General features: G+C 36.2%; 1 protein-coding gene across 5 annotated transcripts in view; it reads left to right on the top strand.

Moving 5' to 3' along the window:
* NPAS3 (neuronal PAS domain protein 3) overlaps positions 1-16825 on the top strand; it is a 603067-nt gene that overhangs the window by 367694 nt on the left and 218548 nt on the right. The gene's annotated exons all lie outside the window — the stretch shown is intronic.

Here is a 16825-nt window from a genome sequence, read left to right as displayed (position 1 = left end):
GCTTAAGAGAGGACTGGGAGATCTATGAGCCTAAGTAGGAGCAATTTAAAAGGATAATTAGAAGAGCTGAAAGAAATACTGAATGTTGTGGTGCAAAATATATCAGCAAACAATAAAATATATTTGCAGAAGACAGAAAGTGAAAGAGAAAATTAGTTCACTAGAAATGAGTGTTGGGAATTGGAGACAAGAGAGTTTTGTTTTTCTCTTGTTTTTACAGGTTCTTCCCAGAGATTTTAGAATATGAGTTCTATATCATACAGAAGTACCAAAGCAAACTGAACTGAATGGCTGTGTAAAGGCAGAAATTTCAATGTGGATGAAGAATCAAGTACAAATCCATATTACCACCATTAAGTATTTAGTGGAAATTACCTAATGAAGTATATACAGCTATTTTTATCAAGAAGCAATAAAATCTCACGGATTGAAGACTGCAAGAATAAACAAACTGGCTTCTAAAATATATCTATATCCCTGTTCATAGATTTTTTGAGAAATAGAAAGCACCTATAAAAACATAACCTTTTTTAAAGGAATTGGGTAAACAATACCTACTTGCTAAGGGATTCAAATCAAATATGTATCAGGTAGCTTCATTTCAGGTCTGGGGTTACAGTCCTACACAAGTGATATTTCTGTGTGTACATGTTTAAATTTGAGGGATGTGCTCAGTTCTACTGAAATTTTCAAGCTTTTGGAGATACTGCTGTCACAGCTTATAGGAGCTGGCATGTTTTTTATTTATTGGACCTGGATTTGCTGGTAATTCAGTGTTGAGCAGATTTAAGGAAAGAGTCAGGGAAGCAAATGAAGTTGTCATTTGCATTAACTCTGTTGCTTTTATGGTAGAGATTTTTGGGAAAATGTTATGAATGGTTTATTTCCAAATGTTTGCAAAATCCTCATGTGGGCAGAGAGGAAAATATGACAAATTACTAGAGTTTATCACTAGAAAACCTTCATTCTTAGAGTTTAAATTCTGGTTCCATTGAAATCAGTAGGAGTTGTGCTACTGTCTAGACCAAAATCCCAATCAAATCGATACTTGCTGTTTGGTTTTTTTAATTGATAACAGTAAAATAATTTATTTTCTTTAATCAGGATTTTAGTGGTGAACATCTAGTATTTTTAGAACATCTAGTATTTTAGCCTTGAAAAACATTATGTGTGAAGCATTAGGAAATCCCTTATTATCTTTATTCTAGATAGGGCAACAATAATTTCGGGATCGTAAACTAAGAACCTCACATGATTAATAATAGTATAGCAACTGCCAGAACAAAAAATATAATATATACAGTTGAAATCACTGAGTTTATTGTTATTAGAATTCTTGGCAGGTGATTTGCATCTGCATCCATCTGATCTGAAATTGTCCCAGACTCAACAGATCTATCCCTAAAAAAACAAATCATGGTGACAAGAAATCCTGTATCTTTATTATGAATCCCTATATAATAGACTCTTGTTCAGTCTTCAACCATCTTTTTATTATCTCTTTGGATTAGCTTCAGGCTCAAAATTAGCCTGAAATTTCATTGGTATCAGTGGAGTTCCTGAGATATAAACCTTGTGAAGGACGTCTGTATCATTGGGGAAATCATTGTATTTCGTTGAGATGTAGTTGCAATATAATTTATCCAATTTAAAGTGATTTAAATTTATGCTAGCATCAGAAACTGAATTCAGAATTACACACCAGTTCCATTCATAATGCTTCTTTGGAATCTTTTAATAATTTTTCCTTCTCTTAAATTTCTGTTGAAGAGTAATTTAAAAAAATCAAATCTAAAAGAGAATTTCATCCAACTTCAGAATTTTCACCTCCACTCCAATGCAGTCTCCTTCACCAGGAGATGAAGCTCTTGAGCAGCATGCTCAAATTTAGTGTATGTATGTATTGAGAATTAAAACTCAATTTTTATTTTTTCATCTAATTCTCTGATTTCTCTGAAAGGTTTTTTGCAACTCCTTCAGATCACAGGAAAGACCTTGTCTCCATGAATATTTTCCAAAGAGTGCATTCAGTAACAGCTTCAGAAACTAAGAAAAACCTGAATATTTCCCTCACCTTAGAATACTCAGAAAAAGATGGAACTTGTATTCAGAATTTTCTGCTTAGATTATACTCAGTTTATATCTCTCAGTATTATATACTGTCAGTATTATTGCAATTGGAGCACTGAGAGTCATGGCCATGAATGTAGTGACAGCTGTTGCATGAGTATGGAGTAGCAAATGGCTTTGCTCTAGACATTGCCCAAAAAACAGTTGACACCAATATCTTATATAACAGCAATCTTACTGCTCTTAGTGCTGTGTCAAGGGGAGGCTGTGGCTGAGGAGGCCACTTGACTTTCTAGTAAAGCCTTACCCATATTAATTTCTGGAACCAAATTTTATCTACGTTTCAATATTACATTTTTAGCCATTGTTCCCTCTTTGTCCCAGAATCTCAGTGAGCCAACAGATAAATGTACCAGGAAGCTAATAAACACTCCTATCATCCAAGCTATCAACATTATTGTGATGAATTAGGAAATGCGTTTGCAGTTTTACCTTAGATCACTAGTGGTACTCGGTGCTTATTACCTACAGGCTTGAATGTATACACGCAAAGAGAATAACTGTCTGAAAGGTTTAATGATACTTGTGATGCAGTCAACCATTATTTCCCTCTGACAGATTCTACTACCTGAAAGACTCAGGTTAATATAATGATTGAGTGCTTCCACTTTATGCCATATGCAGTAGTGGTGTTGTTCTGTATATCACATGTAATATTATCTAGCACTTGTAAAGTGTTTTGCATGTGCACTCTGCTTTATGACCATTAACTAATTAATCCTCACAATGGCTCAGTGAGGTAAACAACAAGATGCTATCACCCATTATTATCCCATGGTTAAGCTGTCATGCTTCATTTATTAATTTATCTATATACTTTGTAATGCCACATCTAAAGGTTCAATAAAAACAACTGAAAATAATGAAAAATAAGAGAAATTCTGGCTTTTGGGAACACATATGACATATTTTTATAGTGGCAATGAGCTAATATAATTAGAGAGTACAGCGAACTCCAAAAGGAAGAATAGGAAATGTACTTCACCCATTCTACTTAACAGATGACTTTGTTGTGGAGACAGAGACAAGCTGCTGCTTGCAGGAAAAAAAAGGGAAAAGTACAAATGCATCACAAATAGGGTGAAACTTCATTTGGAAAAATTAAAATATTTGTTTGCAGGAAAACATAATAGATTTAAAATCTTAAAACAAATGTGATATATACAAATGGTTTCTTCTAAATGCATCTATTTAAATACTATTTAATAGCACATGGGATAATAGGTCAAATCTGGCAGAATTTTGTCTCTGCTGTGAGTTTTCTGAAAAATTTTAACATTTATAGAAGTACCCATATCCAAGCAATTGACAGATAGTGAATCTACATCAGTGTTTTACTTCAGATAAGTGGTGCAATTCTGAAGTGATGCTCATCACCCCCAATACCATGATTCACTTCACATCATGGAGCAGTCCTGGAATACCTAAACACCTTTTGGATGAAACTAAAGCACAAAAGTTCCTGGAGTGTCAACTAATGCACTCCAGCTACTAATGACTATTATTCAGTCCATGGGACCAGATTATATTTTGTGTGAAGTAAAGCCCTCTGAAATGCTGATAGCATAAATACAAGGCCCTCAGTACCACATGTTTCATTCTACAGACCATGCCTATTGGGGTGCACTATTTGGAAAAACATGAACAAAATATTCTGGTAAGAGCTGCAATATGTGACTCTAAGTAGCATTCAGTTCCCTGTGTTTCTTCCATTACAATTTTCAGAGAATGACAAGGAAGTTTGATGATGAAATCCCATTGACGTTTAATAGCACTTAAGTTTTTAAGTTAGCAAAAATTAATATTTTAATATTTTATAAATTTTTACTGTTAAAAATGATCAATACTTCCATCAGTTTTTTTGTTTTATTTTACAGGGTTATTGCTACACAACATCAGAGCTAGGTTATATGAAACAGCAGTTCCTTAAACACACTCTTTGGAGTAGGAAAAGGCTTGCTGACAGAATATACTGGCTCATAGTGAAGGCTGTGAGAGTTGGTAGTCAATGACTGTGCTCTTGAAACAACTTTACGGGGTGAAAAAGGTGGCAGAAAGAAAAAACAGCCCAGATTCTGAATTTTAATAGCGTTTACATTGGCTGCAATTGAGAAAACACCATATTTCATGCAGTGTTCCATTTGGGAGGATTATAGTTTGTTTTAGTATCATCTTTATATTGTTTCTCTGCAACAACAACTTTCACTATTGAACATGACATGATTTTTCACTTTCTGGTTTGGCAGTGGTTGAGTTAAAATAACAGTTTACTTTTGTCTCTGGTGCACAAGAAAATGCTTCAATTTCAACCTTAGAAAAGTAACCCCAAGAAGGTATTATAAATTGGCCAGGCTCAGGATAGGGGTGAATGATTAGATTCCAGTGTTTCCTGCTGAGTTGTACATGCTTGTTTTGCAATACGATTTTGAGCAAGAGATTCAAACAGAACGTGCAAATCCTATTCAGTGTCTCAGCATTGTTGATCTGTTTTTATTGATTTTTCATCAGTGCAAATCCAGTGCTCTCCATATATGTTAGAAACCTTATAGTAGAATGTTGTAGAATAGGATTTTTAATTAAAATTACATTCAGTTCATCAAAAGGCTTCACTTTTTTTATAGGAGGATGCAGCATTGTCCCAGTTTTACTGTATTCATACAGTTCTATTTTCCAAGAAAAATTATTCTCCTTCCATAAAACAACGACAGAGTAATAAGATATTATAGATTTTGTGCCCACCCTTCACAAAAGACTTACCCTGTGTACATTTGTTCCGCATACAGGTAAACAGCATTCTGTTAAATGTAGAGGGGTTTTTTTTTTCAAGTTTTCATCATTTCTATATATTGTAGTATTACATAATAACAGGATTTTGGCATTTTACTTTTGAGGGAATGTATTAAGTATGTTTATAGGCTTTAAATAGACTTTAGGGGAAATATGGTTTGACTTTTTCTGGTTTTTCTGCCTATTAGCTTTCTTTCTGTTAATTTTTCTCCCAGGTCTGCTGAGTAGTATGCAGTGACATTGTAAGCAGGATGTATTTCCTCACATCAGTGCCTTGTTAATGCTGTTCATTAATCTAGAACCATGAGCTTGTTCAGAGATGGTTAGATATTCCATATTTCTGTAGGGTTTGAAGGAAGGGTGACAGCTTACTTACAGCATCAGAAACCAGATCTCATTGCATTGTCATGTCATTTTTAATACTGATAAAAGAGCAGTGGCTGCATGTGTACTCACAGCCTGCAAATGGTACAGCAGCACAATGCAAAATAAGTCATTACATTAGCTTGTTGTAAACCAAAGCTTAGGTGGTTTTAAATAGGACTATTAGTGAATTAGTGCATAAAGAACCTTTGAATTTTGTTATAACACAGGTCATGTTGTCTTAGTGTGCTAATTTTTATATTCACTTTTTAAGTACTACTTTATATTGTTTGGGTATTGGTAATGCCTTGAGGTGCCTATGATGATCAGCATCTCATGAGGTCCATATAATGTTCTGATCAATGTTCAAGCAGCTAACATGTGCAAATGTGTCCATCTTCCTGGTCCATACCAGAAACTTCATTTCTTTAAGATCCCTGCATACTTAAATGGAACTAGTCAGCATAGATTGATCATTTTATCTGCTGTACTGGAATTTAGGGTAATTTAATATTAAAAATGCTAGTGACATTATTTTACTCACATTTTATAAAGAAATTTGCATATCCCAGTGTGAGATTCTTCCAATACCTAGTTTTTAAGACAGTTTTTCCAAGATATAGTTTTCAATATATAAATCAATTCAGTCTTTTAATTTTGGTTATTGTTGGAAACTCAAATGTAGATATCCTGTTCTTTCAAAAAAATCACATCCTTTCATGTCGTTAGCTCTTTTGCTTCAACCAAGCTGGGAACACTAAGAGAAAAATATTTGTAATTCTGTTTTCTGGCAGACCTAGGCATACCTTTAAGATTGACTGGAAATACTCCAGTGTAAAACTACATGTGAGAGCTGCTGTGACTGGGCAGAGCACCACTCAGAGCTCCCACAGCCCATAACTATAATCTTGTCAGGTTTTTAGGTAACTAAGGAACTATTAAAAGTATAGATCTAAATGTTAATACTATTTAAATAGCAGATCAGACAAAATGTAATACAATAAATATGAAAATCTTCAGGTGTTTAAAAGTGGCATTGCCAACCATACTGTTGTGGATTGGGATGGCAATGCAGAGCTAGATCTTCAAGGAAACTGAATCAATAGAACACTATAGTATTCAGTGGTGCCATGCTTATTCATTCCTCCTGTAGTCCAAGCTGGTATTTCATTGACAAAAACTCTGCACTTCCTACAGATAAATATACAGTCTAAGATGCTTCTGTGCTTTTTGTACTTTTTGAGGGGAGAATATTAACTGCGTTTTAAACAATACACAAAGGAAAGTTAAGCATTTAAAATATCAGAGAGATTTTTTTAAAAGGAAACTAGCTCATATTCAAATTGGTATCCTAGTCAAATGAGTAATTTTTTTTATTGTGTTATGTATATCTATAATAAAAGCAATATGAAAATTGTGTGCAGTGAATTTCACAGTGGGGGCTGTAATTGTGCTCACTTAGAGACCTGTTCTGGTGCTGATACCTGTGCATAGCTCCCATTAACAGTAATAGGAGTAACTCATGCCTTTTGATGGCAGAATGGATTCTTCCTCTGAGTGTTACCATATTACCATCCCTACTGTGATAATAGCAGTATCATATTGCCATGATAACAGATGCATCTCACTGGAGCTAAAGTAAGATTCTCAGAACCAGAACTATGTGAGGAGAAGTAGGAACACCCTATGGCAGCAACTGAGAGCAATGTGCTTGTAGAGGACAAGAGGAGGTGTAAAGACTTGGGATAACTGGGCGGATCTGCAAGCCAGTGGTCCTTTCTAGGCTGCTCTTGAAGGTGGTGACCAAGTAACGTATGGCAAACCCAGCTCTGGTTCACTGTGCAGAGACCACCATGCTTAGTTTTTTTTGAAGCATGGGTGTCTCTGGAAGGAATAAGGAATCCTGAAACAGCCAACATGCTATTATGTTTGCCTCCTTAGCAGTTGTTGTTGCTAGTATGGACAGAGGCTTTGTCACATTTGACATCTTGACTCTGGCAGGATAAAGTGTACCTTCACCTTTTCTGTGTCTCAGTGGAGCACACTGAACAGGGATCAGGTTGCCGTCCTGTTTTCAGTTGGAGAAAAGCCCTCTCCTAGCACAGAAACCCAGGTGCATGCCCTGAGCTGCTCTCTCAGGATTCCATACAAAAGCTATGGAGGCTTTTAGAGCTCCAAGTGGGCATCTCCCTTTGGGAAATATTACTAGCAAGCGAGGGTCTTGAAATCATCCTTGTTTATTTATCCCTAGAAATACAGTGATAAAGGAAAGAAAAAAAGCTTAAAATAACAAAGCAGCTTTTATATACTTAACCTACCCTGACAACATTTTCATCCAAGTTTAGACAGTTCTACCGGCTTTCCGACTTTAGATAACCTTATATCTAGGAATGGGGTTCAGTCTGTTTGCTGCAGTCAATGTATGTTCTGTGAAATGTGTGTCTCTTGAGCTCAGGAACGCAGATTTTTATTGACTGGGTTGGTTCTTTGTTTCAGTTTTGCTTACCTGTAGCCCTCTTCTGCTGTGTAAAGGCATTGTCTGCCTTCCTGTGGACTCATTGAGAGCTTCTGCAGGGTTTAACCCTTTGAGCTGCATAGAAGCTGGCATAATAGCAGTCAGATACAAAAAGGGATATATAATACACATTAGAATATTACTTACAGCTAAAACATTCTTCATATACTTGCTGCATCCTATTCATAAAATCCTCAGAATACCTGTGATCTGTTTCTCATTTTGCCATGCAGAAGTTGCCACACAATCAAACATGAGATTTATGTGTCTATGCCTGCCACAGGTAAAATAACATTCCTAATAAAGTCTATACTGGTGTCAGATATATTAAAAAATCCTTCAGTCTCTGAATATACCTGTTTATAACAGGATTTCTTGGTGCCTCCTTTCTTCAGATTGCTAGCAAGCTCTTATTTACCACAGCGTGTTATGGAACTTGTTTTGGAAAGATATTTGAATGCTGTATACAGTCTCAAAGCATATTTAAAGCTGTTGCTTTCGATTTTTCTTTTAATTCCTTGATACCACTGCTAATGTAAAGGACATGGATTGAAGAGAGGATCCTCTTTTCCTAGGCAATGTGTTATTGATGAGCTGGCATTTGCCCTGTGGCTCTCCCCCAGGATTGCTTACATCTATTACTCACACACATCGATTGGTTAATTTGATAATTCTATCACCAATCAGCTTGTGTCTGACCTTTTGCCATGGCAATGATGGCAGAGTCTTCATTTTTACATCGCATACCTGCTAGATTGACCTTTCTGAGGAGAATGTCAAGACATCCCTTGATCTTAACCTGTCACTAAATTTGTTAGAATTACACTGTCCCTTAACCTTGATCTGTTGTATTTGTAACGTTCAGGATATGCAGTTTGTGTGGGAATATTCTTACATAACTTATGCCAGTCAAAAAGTAACACTTTCATAATTAAAAATTAGCTTCCCAATAAGAAAGTGTATGTTTAGAAAGTTTCCATTCATCTGTGTAGTTCTCCGTGCATCATCAACTAGTCCCTAAGAAGTACTTTCCCTTTCTGTGACTACTGAAATTAGAGGATTTTTTTTTTTTGTCCCTATTTTCTGGAGTCTGGGAAACTGAACATGGTCTTTTCAACTACCCTATTAAGTGAGGACTGTGCTGTAGGGGATTTATAGGACCCCAAATAAAATCTTGCATCCGAGTTGACAAGCATTGATTGCTTTTGCCATCCCCTGATAAATTTCTTTCCACCTCCATGTGTGCCTGAAATACCTGGAGCTAATGCAAATTCCCAGGGTTTCTACAGACCAAGCCAATTACACTTTTAATACCTGTAGTCTTAATACTGCAGTAGTAGAACACCATGCTAGTCTGTTCAGCATATTGGATATATTCTGAAAGAAGAAAACATGGTCATGTATACAATAATAAATTACATTATGCAGCCCAGCTTCCAAGAGCACTTTTGGTAATAACAGTATTCTGCTTGCATTAAAGTGCAACTCTGCCACTACACAAAATCTGAAATTTGTAGTACATTAATTTTATCACTGAGTACAGAGAATAAAATTTGCAGTTTCATTTTGTTAGGATATTTGCAACACCTCTCTGCATTTGAAAGTCAGCTCCTCGCCTCCCCTTTGCCTTCACCCAAAGTTGTCCTGTTTTCTCCTTAGCAGACAATTCAAGGGTATCACTTGGTGACTCTGGACATGTTCATTTAGTGTTCATCTCAGATGAAGGGAGAATACAAAGAAATCTGCCTTGGTTTTCCTGCTTATGTTTTCTGAAAATATATGCATGTATGTAATTCAGTTATGTGTAAGGGAGGTAGCTTGGGCCATTCTATGATTAAAGATTTCCCTTTATATAAAAAGCAGTTGATAAAGAGGATGTAATTCCTGTTTTTCATGAACATAAATAAAACTGAGACGATGCTATTCCAATGAAATTTTATAAAATTTGTAATATGTTCAGAAGATGGAATTTTCATATGAAACTTAAGCCTGAAGAAAATTTGAATGGGCAAGTTAGAAGGGCTGTTTTGATACTAGAAAAATAAATCTTCCATTTGAAATTGAAATTATCTCAGTATATGGTTTTTAACTGAGATTGATATCTTGTGTCGTATTTATTTCAAGAAACAAATCTCAGATGACTTGAAGAAATGAAAGCAATGATTTTGCCTGAGCAATAACTGTTGCATCATTATGTGTAGCCAAATAACTCTCTTTTTTTTAGTACAAGAGATCAGCATTCAAACTAAGCTACAATCCAGCTTTTAGTAGTCACTGGGTCTCACATTAAATAGATTGTTTTACTCCAGTTACTGCACAGTAATCATGCTGCACAAAACCAAGTGGAGAGTTTATAAACCAGAGGTTTTATCATATATTGGTCTGGATTCTTTACAATGTAGAATTTCAGCTAACAAGAGAGATAAAGCAAACTACAGCCATTTCACGTTTAGTCACTGTGATATATTTTGCATGTTGTCCTTTCAGTAGGCCTAAAAGGTGACATGAGGATCTTGCATAACTTGGCTGTGGTTGTTGCTTTGGTTGGGGACAAGGAGGGGAGGTGAGTGCTTTAAATTAGTCAGTGAAATTATTACAGAAGTGCAAGCAGTTTATAAATTCTAGGTTTTGTTCTGGGAGTTAAGGTATTCACATGTCACATGCCATGCATCTGTTCATATTACCTTGTACTTCCTTTGTGTTTGCAGTGTAATTTTTGAGTTAATTTGAATTTTGTAGCTCATAAAATTGACATATGTATATCGTTCATTATCGTTAAGCATGAGTCAACCAGACACCAGTCCTAACCCAGCATCTTCACACAACCCTGCACCTGCAACTCGTTTCTGAGCCCCAGAATTGCTAATCCAGCACTGTTTCAAACCTTGGAAGAAGCTGTATCTTTCAGAAGTTAGTGCAGAGTGGCTTTTTAATGAGAACAGTTTTTGCTAAAAGTGAAGATAAGACCTCTAAACTAATTTCACTGGTAATTTAAACCAAATTCCAGTCTAAGCCTCCAGAAGTGAAAGGTTACTGCATTAGCCACCTATACCCTTTGTATTCGCATAAAATTAAGCTAAAACTAAATCTCAATTTCATATGGCCTATAACATGCCCCTTGTTAATTAGAAACAACATAGAAAATCTGAACCAAGTAAGAAAATTTGTATTTAAAAATTGAAAGATTAAAGAGTTATCTCTCTCTTTGGTTTATAGTAATGGAAACAATCTTCATTGGCTTCAGAGTCTAATCTTGGCTGAACTTGTGAAAAAGACAGTTACAGATATTATTTTAAATGTGCACAATAAGAGGGAGTGCAAACAGTAACGTCTTTAAAAGTTCAAATTATAAGATTGTACATAGCTAGATAAGAAAAAAAGAGAGTGTAGATGGAGCAAGAAGGAGTCACTGGCGCACTGAACACAAACTATCATTGAGGTGATAGTGGAAAAGTACTGCCCTGCTGGTTGAAAAATGGGATTTAATGCTCAAAGCCACGGGCTGAAACCATTATTCACAACTGGTGCTCACTTTTTGATCCCAGAGAGTAATAGATTTCTCTATAAACTGATGACTTTAGTTCATATAATTCTTATTTCATACCCATTAGGAAACTGACGGAGAAAAAAATTTCTTTCTTCTCAGCTGCCATGAACCTATGTGCTTCCCTGCCATTAGATCAGGTTACTGAGTACTTCCCTTCTGCTTTGGTTCCCTCCATCCCTCCGTCCCCCAGCACAGTAGTCAGAGCTTTCATTGTTTCCTCATCTTCTCTTTGAAGCAGGATTTCATCAATCATGGTAGTAGTAGTCTGCTCTTGTAATCAAGGCTGAGATCCATCAAGTGTCGTGGCTGCAGCAGCTCCTTTCAAGCTCCAGAGCAGCTCAGGTTTCTGGGCCTTTTCTGAGGTTCAGTGCCCTTGTAGCAGTAGCTCAGTGGCTGAAAACATCTTCAGCTCCTTCTTAAAAGGGAATTTGCAATTCCCATGGAAACATGGTCACAGCAGCCATTGTATGAGAAATCACTCAGTGATCCATACAGTGCCATGATGTCGTATTGATCCATGAGCACTGCTGAAAAAAGGATGGATGGAAGGAAGGAAGGAAGGAAAGAGGAGAAATTGTCAGTGACATATGTGCATATGAAAAGAGCAAGGGAGGAAGGTGGAAACACGAGGATTTGTAGCAGTCAGAATCTTGCTGTGCTGGCATTCAGAAGAGCAAACGAAATGCTGGTGACTACAACAAACCCTGTGTATGGGCACACACACTACAGAATGTTTTGACGGGTCTGAGGCTGCTTCTTGGACCATCATTTTAGAGGTTGCTAAAAAACAGGTGGCTTTGTATAACCAGCTCAAAATTGCATAAAATGAACAAACTCTTAGATTCCTACTCCTTTTTTTTTTACTGGGTTTTTTTTTCTTCCCTTTCAAACTGCAAAGACATTTCCTTAGAAAATGCTGGAGGAAAACCTACTGATAACTCAGAAGGTAAAATAACATATGAGTTATTAAAAGGTCTTTTCACAGAAGTGGGATTAATTTCCATATCCCTTAGGAATCCTTGCACATGCTGTTATCACACAAATAGCATTTTGGTGGGTGGGTTAAAAATTAGTTAATAAAATTAAATTTAAAAATGATTGGGCTGCAGTTCAGGAGAGCTAGCCAACACACTTTAAAAGAATAAAGTCCCCAACAAAGTCAAAGAAAAATCTGTAGTCTGTTTTTCATCTGAAGATATTATTTAATCCATTTTTGTACTAAACATTGATAGCTGAACATGCCTTAAAATAAATTCTGATTTAGTCTTGACCTCAAGTAATGGTGTGCACCTGAATTGTTCCCACTTAATAGCAGAGGAAAAAGCACAGAAGAAAATTACATTTTCTACAATAAATATCTTATTGCAGTGAGTTTTTCATTCATTCTTAATTACAGAAGAAGGGGGTGAAGGGCTACTGTAATTCTAACTATATTCTTTAATGTTAGTATAGGACTTTCTTTAAATCCTTCTGTGTGTATGTCTTTCCTGTAATTTTCAGACCATTTATTTGTAACTGTATATGCATTCTACAGTACCTGGAATGTGCTGTGCTAATATAAACATCACCTATCTTCTACAGGTATTATTTTTTATTTATGTAGCTTTTTATTAATTCCCCTAAAAGCAAGAATTACCACCAGCTCCTTGAAAGGGAGATAACTTATACATCTTTCTGGAGCATTGGAGACTTTTAAGGACTCCATTAGGAGCTATGTTATTTCTTGGGACACCACTCTACTGTAATAACACAACAGTTCACTCAAAATTGTAGGACTGTGGTGCACAAGGCAATATTTTCAAACATTGTGTCGGCTGGGATGTGAGAGAGCATCAAGCCATTTGTTCTCTATGATTTGTTTTCCCCCAGTGGCCCTAGTAAATAAATACTTGTGCAACAGCAAACAGAGAAAGATGTTGAGATTGCTATCTTTCATGACGATTAAAATGACAGCGGGTTGAAGAGAAGGCAAATAAAGCTTGAGGATTTGGTGTCTGTTCTTTTGCAGCTGATGAGACACAAAAACTTCCTTAGCATTTTTTGTCCTTTGGTGATATAAAGTAACTGTGGATCCTCCCATTTTCTTCTGTCATTCCATTGCAGTTCTATTTCTTGTCAAAAGAAACCATATATTTTTGTTCTTTTTTATTGCATTCCAGGTGGTAAGAGGGTCTTTTAAGCCTTCTTCTTCCCCTAGGTTTCTATTTCAGTTCATGTCATAGCAGACTATTATTCCCATGCTGGTGGTGTGCTTGAACTATATTAAATGTTGTTTCTTTGTGATTTTATGAGAAAAATCACAATTGTCCAATTCAATTTTGCAATCTTGTTCCCTGTCAATGACCTTTTGTGTCCAGCAAACACCAGTAATGCCTCTTCTCTTCACATTCTGTTTGTCACACACCCTGTTCTGTTTTATTATACTGATAAAACCTTTCTCTCCTGAACACAAACTCAGACACTAAAATTAGAAAATAGGAATATATGAATCTGTTTCAATGCTACAGTATATAATTAAATTGTATACCATTTGTTTTTCATGTGGGAGCAGTATAAACACTAGCAGACTTTCCTCTATTTCCACTGCCCAAGCTGAACATGATATTTCCAGATGGATGACACAGAAGTATTACTAAAAATTGTGCTGGTTATCCCAGGAGCATCTCTCTTACCACTACCACTGTTGGATCTTTGTATGGATTAACCAGAAGCAAGCAGAAAGTTTTATTTTGGAGTTGTTTCATATTAGGACTTCCAGTACTAGCTCTTGTTACCCTTGACATACTTTACCAATCCCTAGATGCTACTAAAACTGAGAAATCCCATCTGTACTGGGTTTTTTTCACCAAAAATTCCTACCGATTTCCTTAGCTAGCTTCTCCATTTCTCCAATTCCTTCCATCTATGAACAGCCTTCAGATACCCCATTTTTCACACAATTAGGGTCATCATCTTTCCCATATTCCTTTGGTCCATTTCCTGTAAAGAGCAATCAGCAACTAGGCAGATCTGCAAAATTGTATCCCACACTTGCCGTTGAGTCAGAGTCTTTATGGTCGTAATAAATTGTTTGCAAATATATACATTATTTAATACTCAGGTTTATCATACAATTGAGTTTCTCAGTGAAAATGTAGATGTTCTTCACATTGCAATCACAGGATGTGTGAACCTCCCTACTGTGGGCCCAGATGTCTTTGCCCTTTCTCCCTGTCATGTGGCTCTAATGTTTGCCATGAGGGAGGTGAAGCAACTTGAAGATCAGCCTGGCAGCTTGGAATTTAGATCAGCCTAAGGACAGACAGGAGCCAAACCTGTAGTTCCCACTAATCACTGTGAAACCATAATGCTTTCTGGTATGGGACCAGCATCAAACTTCAGTGTCAGCAGACTCATTCTTTGTGGTTTTAGGGTTGCATTGCTCTGTCAATTTGCTTGTCCTTTCTCAGATTTCCTGTAAAACTTTCTTCCTGAGAGGACGACATGCCAACAAAATGAGTCAGAAGAAGCAACGTTAAGAAAAATAAGGGCCTCCAAAAGTTTCAAAACATAACATTTGAGAGCGGGGGCAACTTTAAAAAATGTCTTTGGGTTGCATTGGAAGCAACCACTGTTCATTAAATATTAGAAAGAATATTTAATTACACTAAGCAACCTGCCTGTTTCCCATATACCTTTCTTCTTTCATGAGTAAATAACAATGAATGTTTCTTTCCATAGGGCAGAAAAATGAGGCTGAACTGATTTTCTATTTCAGCACTTGGTTTATCACGGAAAATTTTTACTGAAATTTCCATTAAGCCTTTCTGGCCTATAATACAAACTGTATTGTTACTGGTATTGCTGTAAAAAGGAAATTTTTATATTCAGTTTTACCATCTGTTTTAAACTGCATGGCGACACCAGATGAGAAAATCCTGCCAAATTATGTTAATATTTGCAAGAAGCTTGCTTCATTAATAACCTGGTTGGCCCTATTTGGTAAATAAAATCAGTTCTGGTTTTATGGTCATGAGATACTAGATGGCTCCTAATGTATCTGGTTGTAAGGAAGTACTAAAAGGCTAGGGCTTGAACTCCTCTGATAGTTGAGGGTGAAATATGACCAAGCACACACATCCTGGTGACAAGAGGGAGAGAGAGAGGGAGAGAGGGAGAGAGAGAGAGATGGAAAGGAGATAGAATGGGACTGTGTAAATCCCTGATAGGCTGGGAAAAGTTTAATGTCTGAGTAAACTGAATCAAAAAAAAAAAAAAAATTGTGAATCCCAGAATTTGCACACAGGCTTTCTTGTTCTCCAAAAAAGTACAAATATTTTTTGAGTAGGCTTATTGTTTGGAGGTTTGGAAGAGCAAGTTTATTGAATGAGAATTTTGTTGGTAATCTAATTCTGTTGCTCTCAGATTATCTCACTGTATTAGGATAGAGAAGATGATAGAGAAGATGAATATCAATATTTTAGGAGAAAAATTAAGGACATCAATCTGCCTACAATATAACTTTCATAGAAAGCCTGAAGTCCCAAGATAAAATATGAACATCAATGAAACTACAGAAAAATAAAATATCCTGAATTTTCCTCAGAAGAGGCTCTGTTTATTGATTTGGTTACTGTAGTGTTCCAAAGTTGAAATTAAATAAACTTCCAATTATAAGCATATATCTTAATGAAGTTGGCAGCAAGACTGTTGCTAAGACCATTGAATCAGGATTTCGATTCAGATGTTTACCCGAACTTTCAAAAATATGCATCTCAGCCCATCTTTTCTATTTACTTGCTCCCAGCATGTCTGTTGGTCTTTTTTCTTATTCTAACAGGCCAGAGCTAGGACAGCCTGGACTTGGGACTAACCTCACAATGAATTTTCTTGTGTTTAGTAGGTGAGTAGATACCTCTTCCTATTAGTAGTCAGGGTTGAGAAGGTAGGGCTTGTGTTTTCTGCAGGCTTCACTTCTTATGAATGTGGATATTTTTTGGTAGCTCGTTCTGGGGGTTTTTTTTAATTAAATAAATATCAGTGCCCTTTCAAAACTAAAGAGGCTTTTCTTTTCAAAATGCTCTGCATCCTTTTAAACTCTATATACTCTGTATTTGGAGTTGATGACCTGTAAGTGCCAAGTGTTGTGATTGTCCCTTCATAATAAGGGTAGAATCAGACCATGAGGTGCTTCATTCAATATGAAGGACCTCCTGGTCTGTTGATGAGAGCACCTAAGTGTGTAGAAAGTGGAGTTGAACCAAACTATTCATCCTCTCAGCTTTGCCAAAGTTTTTTTTAAGTTGACTGTAGAAATTTTATATGACACTTCTGGATATAGAACATCAAACAGATGTAATGGATATTAGTTATTTTCCTGCCATAGTAATAGGCATATAGATAAAAATATTTATTTATAATTTTTGATATGGACAGAGATATAACTCTTGTCTGTTCATATCTATGTACAGAAATAGGAGAAATTTCTTTTGACTTCATATTTC

The sequence above is a fragment of the Corvus moneduloides genome, chromosome 6, assembly GCF_009650955.1.
Source record: "Corvus moneduloides isolate bCorMon1 chromosome 6, bCorMon1.pri, whole genome shotgun sequence".
Taxonomy (NCBI): domain Eukaryota; kingdom Metazoa; phylum Chordata; class Aves; order Passeriformes; family Corvidae; genus Corvus; species Corvus moneduloides.
Note: the sequence above shows the minus strand (reverse complement) of the source record. Positions and strands in the feature narration are given on the sequence as shown.